This window comes from Tachyglossus aculeatus, chromosome X4 (assembly GCF_015852505.1).
Source record: "Tachyglossus aculeatus isolate mTacAcu1 chromosome X4, mTacAcu1.pri, whole genome shotgun sequence".
Taxonomy (NCBI): domain Eukaryota; kingdom Metazoa; phylum Chordata; class Mammalia; order Monotremata; family Tachyglossidae; genus Tachyglossus; species Tachyglossus aculeatus.
The window spans coordinates 35,914,507-35,925,523 of NC_052098.1; positions in this window are offsets into that span (position 1 = coordinate 35,914,507).

Sequence of the window (11,017 nt, forward strand, 5' to 3'; positions counted from 1 at the left end):
AAGAAGTGGTTAACTTTCATGAAAACATACTATGATAAATAAATAACAAAAAGGCGTTCCTAAACAGTGATTTTCCTCAGTTCCTGCTGCCTGCAATTCTGCTCTAATTCCCTTTTAAGTGAACAGGGTTTTGGGATATTGTGGTCCAGCTGCTTTTGTTCAACTACCCAGTTGTTATCTCTATTCTGTGGTTTCTCCTATCTTCGTGCCTATTTAACTTTTGGGGGCTATATTAATTGTATTTTTATACAGTTGGGAATTTGCTCCCCACATTAATTACCCTCAGTTTAATCACATTTATCCTAAACTCCCTTAAGAACTTTTTTAAATTCTTCAGTTCAATGAACTCTTGTTTTGAAATCCATTAACCTCAAACAGTGTGCCATCTACTTCCTCTAAAGCCTCTCAGAAAGACTCCTCTTAATCTTTTTTTTATTATAAAAACAAATTCACATCCTGTTGTCTTATTTCTGTGAGACCCTAGGGACCTTTTATCCTATATAATGAAGAACTGATAAGAACTGATGCATTTCCCGCCAATCGAAGCTAAGACACACTCACATTCTAAGTACTGTATTTCTCTTTGCTGAAAGGGACAACCACTATGTTCTGTAAAATCTCAGTATGAATATTAAGATACTTGCTCTTGGTCTTTGGGAAAAGTGGAAAAATCAATTTTGCTAGACACTGGCCATTCAGAAAATCCTACAACAGACACTACAGTAATCATCACTTCTCTAAACTGTAACCTCCATATAGGCAGGGAACATGTCTACCAATTCTGTTGTATTCTCTCAAGCACTTAATACAGTGTTCTGTGCACAGTAAGTACTCAATAAATGATCATTGATTGGTTAATTGATTGATCTTGTACAAGTCAATTAACTGTAGAGTATTATTTTGAGGTACCATATTGGGTTGCCTTTCTCAGTCAACCACCTTAACATTTGAATTCAAAATATCAACCCTCCTTAACTCTTCTAATCACCTCCCTAATGCCCCAAATTTGAAGTTTCAGGTCACTAAAATACAAAACAATCATTTGATGACTTTAATCCTTACATTCTTTAAGGTAGAGAAAGGAGTTTAAGTGAATATTCAGAAATCGTTGAGACAGCATGGTCTAGTGGCAAGAGTATGGGACTAGGAAACAGGAAACCTGGATTCTAACTTACTGCAGATCTGCTGGGTGTCCTTAGGCAAATCATTTAGTCTCTCTGGGACTCAGTTTCCTCATCTGTACAATGGGGATTAAATATCCTTTCTCCCTCCTATTTGGACTGTAAGCTCCATATGGGATGGGGACTGTGGCCAATCTGATTAATTTGTATCTACCCCAGTGCTTAGAATAGTGCACGACACATAGCAAGTGCTTAACAAACACTATTATGATTATCATTATTGTTGGTTGGTCCAGTAAGGGAGTGAAGGGACAACAATAATGATGCTGAAGATAAAAATGAATAAAGTTGGTTTATATGTCTATTATCCAAGGAACTTCAAATCAGTAGCAGATTTAGAGAGGTGCTCAGAGCAGCAGGGTAAGCCAAGTGACCAGAAGGCTTAGCATGGGGAGAGGGATTAATGCTGCATCAACGTATACTAGCCAATGTGCTTCTGGGCCCCCACTTGTTCAGGAACCAGTTTTTTAATCCTTTCCCCTAACCCAAGAATGGGATATGCCACAAAAGAGCAGGTTTCCTCCTTATCCCTCAGCCCCCAGGCCCTGGTTCTCCTCACTGGCATCATCCACTCCCTCCCAGTAGAAGGTGAGGGTTAAGCTCCAGGAATGTTTTTCCTATTTTGCTCTTTATATATGTATTTTTAAAGAATCAAGGTAGAACACAAAAAAAGGAGAAAATTAACTAATTGCTATGCCCGTGACATGTGTTGCATTGAATAGTTTTTCATGCCTGCTCTACATTCAAAAGAATACATTTTAATGCAGAACACTGGAAATGCATGTGTTGATATCAAGAATCCATCACTGTTAGGTAAGATGGAGCAGAGAGCAAAATGAAAATAGCAAAAGCAAAGAATAAGGAACCACCTCTTAACTAACCAGGAGGCTGTCTCTTCTCGCTGAGTTCACCAATGCAAATTCCAGATCTATTATTATTATCATTATTATTATATTTGCTAAGTGCTTACTATGTTTCAATCACTGTTCTAAGTGCTGGGACAGAGACAAGTTAATCAAATCAGACACAATCCCTGTCCTACATGGAGCTCACACTCTAAGTAGGAGGGCGAACAGATATTGACTCCCCATTTTACAGATGAGGAAACGGAGGCACCAAGAAATTAAATAACTTGCCTAAGGTCACAAACCTGGCAACGGGCAGAGCCGAGATGAGTACAGCGTGGCTTAGTGGAAAGAGCCTGGGCTTGGGAGTCAGAGGACGTGGGTTCAAATCCCAGCTCCGCTACTTGTCTGCTGTGTGACCTTGGGCAAGTCACTTCACTTCTTTGGGCCTCAATTACCTCATCTGTAAAAGGGGGATTAAGACTGTGAGCCCTATGTGGGACAACCTGATTACCTTGTATCTACCCCAGTGCTTAGAACAATGCTTGGCACATAGTAAGCGCTTAATGAATACCATCATTATTATTATCACCCAGGTCCTCTGACTCCCATGCCCATGCTCTTTCCACTAGGCCACACTGCTCCTCTGAGAGATTCCTTATGGAAAGATATGCACACTTTGTCAGAATTTTGTTTTCCCCAGTCCAGAAACTTCCACAAGCGTCTAACAGGTCCTACAGGCAGAACCAGGAAGTTATTGTTGTGCAGGGTGACAAGCAATCTATATTTCAGGGGGAGGATTGTACCCACCCACGAAAATGGACTCAATTAACAGTACATGACACATTGAATTAAGATGAGTTTATACTATTCCACCTTGATCACTAGTGTCCTGGTTTCTACTACTCACACATGAACGAAGCACTTTCTTATGATCATTACTGCTACGAAGCACTTTCTTCTCATCATTACTGCTACTCAACATTTCAGTAAATAGCTTCTCTTTTGAAGATGGTTACATATATACTATCCTTTGAATCTCTTTCAGCCTCTTTTTATTTTGGTCACACAAAATATATTCTAGTTTAAAGGTCACAGAATTAGGTCAGTGCAGTGAGTGAAACAGTAATAAATGTTAAGCCAAGTCAGAAAAGTCAAAGTGACTAGCTAATTACTGCATACCCTGCTCTTCCCAGCTTCACACTTAGTGAAGCTACAGTAGTTTAGTACCTTAGTACTGCCAAAGCCAATTACCAAAGCCAATTTCATGCATGGACAGCAATGATTCTACCCTCTTTCTTCTTCCACCTACTTATTTTAGCCAGTCGGTGAATTTTAGAACTCTCTCAAATGAATGAATGAGGATAAAGGTTTAGCTCCACTTGATAGTTTTCTCTTTTTTGCCTTTTTTTTGTTTGTTTCACTGAGGTTTGCACGAGTGCCCCATACAAAATAAGCAGACCCAAGGAGAATAGATTTGGAAGATCAAACAAAAGTCCTTTATTAGACATCTGGCATCTTTTTTGGCTTGAGGTCTAACCAGCAGGAGTTTTTCTCTCCCTCTCCAATCCTTAGATTGCTTCCTTTAGTCACTGAGATTTCCTTGGATTTTACCTCCCATCCCCTTCTGACCTCCTCTCTTTTCCTCTCTCTCCTTTATTCCAGCTTCCTCATTACTGAGCTGCTCATATCCTAATTACGCTACATTTGTAAAGGAGTGGGGTTCTCTTAAAGGGGCAGGGACCCACACTGCCACAGGCTACATGGATTTAAGAGGCTATTGCCAACCAAGGCAATTTTGGAAATAATGTAATGCTTAAATATTGGCGGTAGAGTGAATTCTGATGAAAAAAATAGCTTTCAGGAATAAGTCTCAGTGAAAACCTCTCTAGAAAATTTAATCTAAATGGCCAGAAATGTATCCATTCCTCTGGTTTCAGCAACCATCTCTATGTATACGCCTCACAGATTTATCTTTCTATCCCTGATTTCCCCCCACATCTGCAATCTAGCATTGCGTCTTGCCAGCAAGTCATCTTCACAATGACGACTTGCCAGTATTTCTAACTCAATTTGTCATAAATTGAACTCATCTTCCCTCCTAAATCCTCTCTTCCACCTCACTTTGCCACCCTGGGGGACAAAACCATTATCCTCCCCCTTTACAAAGTGGGCAACATCGTTTACTCATTCTCCTGTTCACATACTCATTCACATACACCTCCTGTCAGTTTCTGAATCCCATTGGCTTTCTCCTCTCAGATACACCCTTTCCTCCCCGACTAAACAAAGGTCACCATTCTGGCCCAGATGCTTGCCATATCAGCCTCCTCACTTGTCTTCCTGCCTCCACTATCTCTCCTGTCCAGTCTCTGCTTCACTTTGCTGCTTTGATCACTTTTCTAAAATGTCATTCTGCTTAAGTCTCTTCATTGCTCAGATACCTCCAATGGCTACTCATTTATCTTCACATCAAATGGAAATTCCATCAGCTTCCTTCCTCTTGCCTATCCATTCTCTTCTCTTACTATACCCCCATATCGATCATTCCATTCCTCGCAAGCTCACATTCTTACTGTTCCTCATTCTTGTCTTTTCCATCTACAACCCCAGGGTCACACCCTTCCTCTGGCCTTGGATGCTTTCTCCCTTCAAATCCACCAAAAAACAGCTCTCCCAATCTTCAAAGACTTTCTGAAACCCCACCTCCTTCAGGAGGCTTCCCCAATTATTTTTTCTTCTGCCCAGGTCATATCATCTCTGAACTTTTGCATTCACTTTTGCACTTTTGTACATATTCTTATGTGTTATATAATTTGAGCACTTCTTCCTCCTATTTGTATACGATAGTATGTCTGTCTCCCCAGCTAGATTATAAATTTGTTAAGGGTGAGGATTATGTCTTCTTATTGTCTTCTTATTCTTCTTCTACTGTATTCTGAAAAATACCTGTGCACAGTAGGTGCTTCATAAATACTATCTATCAATCAATCCATCAATCAGTGGTATTTATTGAGCACTTACTACGTGCAAGGCACTGTACTAAGTGCTTGGGAGTACTATGCAATAGGGTTGGCAGATTCAATCCTTGCCCATAAGGAGCTTACAGTCTAGGGGGGAGACAGGCATTGAAATAAGTACAGATAGAGGAAATAGCAGAGTATAAGGATATGTACATAAGTGCTTTTAATTGATTGACTGATTCACTAAATGAATACTAACAGTAGACTCTGTCACCACAGTCTTGGGCTCCCTGCCACTGGGGCTCATATTTTTCTCCACAAAGGGAATATCAATGGGAACTAGAAAGTAGGATGGTGAATGGTAGCTCTTCTCCATTATAACGAAAAGGCATTTAAGCAAGAACATGAATGATTTGGGTAAGCTCTAAAAAAGATCACACTGAAGATTATTAAGCCAAGACATGTTACCAAAGAGAGCTAAGAACTCTCTTTGTATAATGGTGCCCAGGGGTTATTTACACACTGTCTCAAATTCTTTCCAGTCCTTTGATGGCTTAAGGCACTCCAAAATCCAAACATTCTTGCCAGTTTCTTATATGCAAGAATGTTCAGAATTTGAAGTTCCTTATGCCAATAAATTATTTTTGAATTATGAGTCATGCACTTGGATTCAAACTTCTGCTTGCAAAGTATCTTACTAGTTTATCAACCCTCTTCAACAGCCTTTGCTGATAATCCAGAAGCAGTATAGTCTAGTGGAAAGAGTCTGGACCTGGGTTCTAATCCTGGCTCTGTCAATTGGCTGCTGTGTGACCTGTACCTCAGTTTCCTCAACTGTCAAGTGAGGATTCAATGCCTGTTCCCTCTCCTTAGTCTGTGAGCCCTATGTGGGACAGGGACTATGTTTGACCTGATTAACTTGTATCTACCCCAGTCCTTAGGACAGTGCTTGGCACGTAGTAGGCCTTTAAACTACCATTTTAAAAAAAATTCCCTTTGCTAATTTTATTTATTTCCCTCTTGGAAAGTTATTTGATTAACCATTACAGAAATGGATAGATAATTCAGGTGAAAAATCTGGGACAGGGACTATGCTTGACCTGATCAACTTGTATCTACCCCAGTCCTTAGGACAGTGCTTGGCACATAGTAGTCTTTTAAACTACCATTAAAAACAAAATTCCCTTTGCTAATTTTATTTATTTCCCTCTTGGAAAGTTATTTGATTAACCATTTCAGAAATGGATAGATAATTCAGGTGAAAAATCTGCCCATTCTCTGGCAGTTGACCATACTGCCAAGTAATGATGATAATAATAATAATAATAATAATAATAATAATATTTGTTACATGCTTACTATGTGCCCAGCACTGTTCTAAGCAATGGGGTAAGTGCAAGGTCATCAGGTTGTCCCACATGGGGCTCACAGTCGTCATCCCCATTTTACAGACGAGGTAACTGAGGTACAGAGAAGTTAAGTGACTTGCCCAAGGTCACACAGCTGACAAGTGCCAGAGACAGAATTAGAAGCCATGATCTCTGACTCCCAAGCCCATGCTCTTTCCACTAAGCCATGCTGCTTAAACATTTTCTACCCCCCCAAAAAAAATCCATCCTTAGATTTTAATCAAGAGGAGACAGAGAGGCCCTGAACACACCTGAAAGGAACTAGGGCTGGTCATGGAAACAGTCTCCAATTTTTATTTTTTGAAAAGTCAGTCCCCAGAGAGGTCCACAGGTGGCAAGCCACTGAATATGTGATGCATGAGGAAGGGAATTTAAAAACAGTTCATTAGTCAGATCATTTCTTCCTTGCTGAGGTCACTTAACTGGCAATAACTGGTAACCAGTTCAATGACCTCAGCAAGGCAGAAATGATCTGCAGCAATTTTACATTTGTGCTTACACCCAAAAGGCAGATGTAGTCAGTGTGGGAGTTGGAAGCCCAACACAGATTGCAGTTGATATAACCAAATATCTACCCATGATCAAATTCCCCTTTCCTCATCACAATGTGATAGAGGTAGAAATCCATGTTTTCATCATTTAAAAAAATGAGACAGACTTCTGAGACAACTAATAACAAAAGTAGTTTCATTCAATTCCACTTAGTCAAAATATTTCTTTTTTTAAAATAAAACCCAGGTTCCATCTCTGTTCCCAAGCTTCTTTAATCTACCACAGAGAGTTCTTAAAGATATGTCTACTGTCCAAGTCAGCTATTGCCTACTTATTACTTCCTGGAAAAAAGAATGCATTCAAAATAGCCCAACTGTCTGGCTCAGGGGAAGGTTGCAGCAAGTAATGGTGCATTTTACCTTTATGACATGAATTAGTAAAATCCAGAGCAAGTTTGAGACAGTAGAAATTGTGTCACCTGGGGACTGTTTAATGACTGAAGTAAAATTAATCATTGGTTTCTCTCCAGTTTGCAGAGCAGAAATTCCCGCACAGCCATTCGTGTTAAAGAGAGACCAAGGGCAAAGCAAATCCAAAAAGTGAGCCAGTAAAACTCCCTGATGGTGTTTCTTCTATGAGAGGGGTGGTGCCTTGACCTTGTCTATCCCGCCACTGACCCCTTGGCCATGCCTTTCCTCTGCTCTGGAACTCCCTCCTGCTTCGCATCTGATAGACCTTCTCTCTCCCCACCTTCAAAACACTCTTAAAATCACATCTCTTCCAAGGGGCATTCCCTGACAAAACCCTCATTTCCCCTGCCAGTTCTCCCCTTTGTGCTGCCTATGCACTTAGCTGTGTACCCCTTAATCACTTTGCTACTTATCCCAGTCTCACAGCATTAAGCACATATCCATACACTCTGCCATTTCCCTTACTCGTAATTTATTTTAATGTCTGTCTCCCCCAGAGAGGATAAGCTGCTTGTGGGCATGCTTGGAGTCAACTCTACTGTATTGTACATTCCCAAGTGCTTAGTACAGTGTTTAACAAATACCATAAAAATATGGAAGTATGGAGGCTAATATTAAAAATGGTTCCTTTTTTAAATAACTAAATGTTTTAATATCAATTTATGAATATTACATACTTGCCACAAAATCATAGTAGTAGTAGTAGTAGTAGTAGTAGTAGTAGTAGTAGTAGTAAAAGTATTTAGAAAGTGCTTGTTTGCAGAGCACTGTACTAAGCACTGGAAGAGAATACACAGGAGGGAATTAGACATAGTCACTATGCTGCTGGGGGCTCTACAGTCTCAGAGTTTAAGTGGCAAAAAGGGATTGGAGACAGACACAAGAGTGATGAAACACGAAACACAACACAAACCAATACACAGAATAGATCAAAGTCTCAGGCAGTGACGGAGGAGTCCAACGGCATGTGGGAGTAGGGACCTGTTTTGGTAGGAGGGAAGGTAGCAGTTATCATGGTGCTTTTCTTAGTAGAAATGAAGGAGTCTGAGAGAGTGTGGGAGCAGCTTGTATCCTCATCCCAGAACATCTTAGGCATGTCTTTCATCTACTCTGGCCACAAGTCACCCAATAACAAATTGAAGAAAACTTTCTCAATCTGACAAAATTTGACTATTATATCTTAAAGCTCTTCTAACATAGTGGGAAAAAATTGTGAGTCTTCCTCAGTTGTGGTATTTGTTAAGCACTTATTATGTGCCAAGCACTGTACTAAGCACTAGGGTAGATACAAGACGATCAGGTCCTATGTGGGGCTCACAGTTTAAGTAGAAGGGAGAACAGATATTGAATCCCCGTTTTGTAGATGATGTAACTGAAGCGCGGGGAAATTAAGTGACTTGCCCAAGGTCACGTAGCAGACAAGTGGCGGAGTCGGGATTAGAAGCCAGGTCTTTGGAACTCCCAGGCCCACTCTCTTTCCCGTAGGCCACGCTGCTTCCCAGTTTTCATGTTTTCTTGTTTTCCAGTATATATCAGTTTACCTAAGCAGAGCCAACTCATATATCAAACATTTATAGGTATATGTGATGAAGTGTGTGTGTCTGTGTGTGTGTGTGTGTGTGTGTTAGTCTTTCATTTTCAAAGATGATGCTATGGATGGTTAGAACCTACAGTTTCCACTTATGGCTGAAAAGACCAATTCGTGAACAACATCTCCTTCCACATTTTTGTACTTAAGGTAGATCCTTGTCACAATAATGGGTTTGTTCCATACAAGGCCTGTACCCATTTTCAGGCCTGTGTCTTGGTAATTTGATCTTCTTAAAGCTTTTGCCTTAGAGGCAAGGAAACCTTCTCTGAGAAGCAAACCTGAGAAGCAGCGTGGCTCAGTGAAAAGAGCACGGGCTTTGGAGTCAGCGGTCATGGGTTCAAATCCCAGCTCCGCCAATTGTCAGCTGTGTGACTTTGGGCAAGTCACTTCACTTCTCTGGGCCTCAGTTACCTCATCTGTAAAATGGGGATTAAGACTGTGAGCCCCCCGTGGAAAATCTGATCACCTTGTAACCTCCCCAGTGCTTAGAACAGCGCCTTGCATGTAGTAAGCACTTACTAAATGCCATTATTATTATTATTATCCTCCTGATTACTGCCTGCCAGACTGGTCCATCTGCTGCAGTAGCTGCTCTCTGACACCCTCTTTCAGATTTGTGTCCTCTTAGAAAACGATACGTGAGTCTGGGGTTTGGGGCACTTGGATGGGGAGCTTACATGTGTGCAGACCTCTAAATCAGTAGCCTGCTGCTGATCACAGTCTCCTTTCTCTTCCCTCCGCGGTCCATATTTCACTCTGCTACCTGGATCATTTTTCTAAAACATCCCTCTGCATACATCCCCCACTCTTCAAAAACTTCCAGTGGTTTCTCATTCCTACTCACATCAAGCAGAACTTCCTGACTATTGGCTTTAAGGCATTCAATCACCTTTCTCTGTCTGTCTCTGTCTCTCTGTCACTGTCTCTCTCTCTCTCCTACCTATCCACTCTCCTCTCCCAATACACCCCAAGTCACATTCTTTGTTCCTCTCAAGCTAGTCTACTCTAGGTCTCTGCTGCCACCGACTTCTTGCTCATGCCCTCCTGCTACCTGAAACTCCATCCCGTTTCACATCTGACAGACGATTGTTCAAAGCCCTTCTGAAATCATAGCTCCTCCCAGAATTGTACTCTCCCAAGTGCTTAGTACAGTGCTTGGCACGCAATAAGCTCTCAATAAATACGATTGAGTGCATTAATTAGGTCTTTCTTGATTAATCTACAATCTCCCCAGATCAAATCCCCTCAACTGTCACTTTAGCTCTTCTACACCACCTAAACACCAGTGTATTGAAACCACCAGTGGCACACAATGAGCCTATCTTCTGCACTCTATTTCTTAAGCACTAAGTCACGTATGTACATGTCTTCTTTCCTTCTAGCTTCTGTCTGCAAATTATTTTAGAATCTAACTCCTAGATTGCAAAATCCTTCAGAGTGGGGATGTTCATTTTTTATTTTTTGTGAAAAGAATGTCTTCATTCATGTTTATTTACTCTATCCTACTTTCCCAAATACTTAGTGCAGTGCTCTGCACACAGTAGGAGGTCAACAAGTATTATAGATTGATTGACCTGTGGGAGGGGAAAATGTGGCTTGCCTTTTACTTCCAATCCAGATGTATTTTTGGTATTGTCCAATGCTGGGTCCCCAACTGGCTTACCTATGTTGCTTGCATCACCTGAGCCTCTTCCCCCTAAACTACCCAGAATCTATGTTCCCTGCACCCTTGGGGCGGGGAGGGAGAGACATCTTTCTGGGAAGGGCTTTACCCTGCCCAACACTTCTCTGTTCTTTTCACTGTACCTTGCTTCATTGACACAGCCAGTCCCTCTCCCTCCTTGCGGGCCCTCAACCCTTCAAACCGTGGGGCTGGAGAACAGCATCATGAGAGAGGGTGATGGCAACTCCCTTCCAGACCTCTTCTCGGTCCAGTCTGGTTCCTGCAGCTTTGGCCATTTCTTCTTTCTCTGGCATGCAGCAAAGGTCATGTTTGTTGTGCCCATCTGTGATCTGCTCCTACCCCTCCTTCATCTTCCTTGGCCTCCAAGCCAGCTGGGACCGAA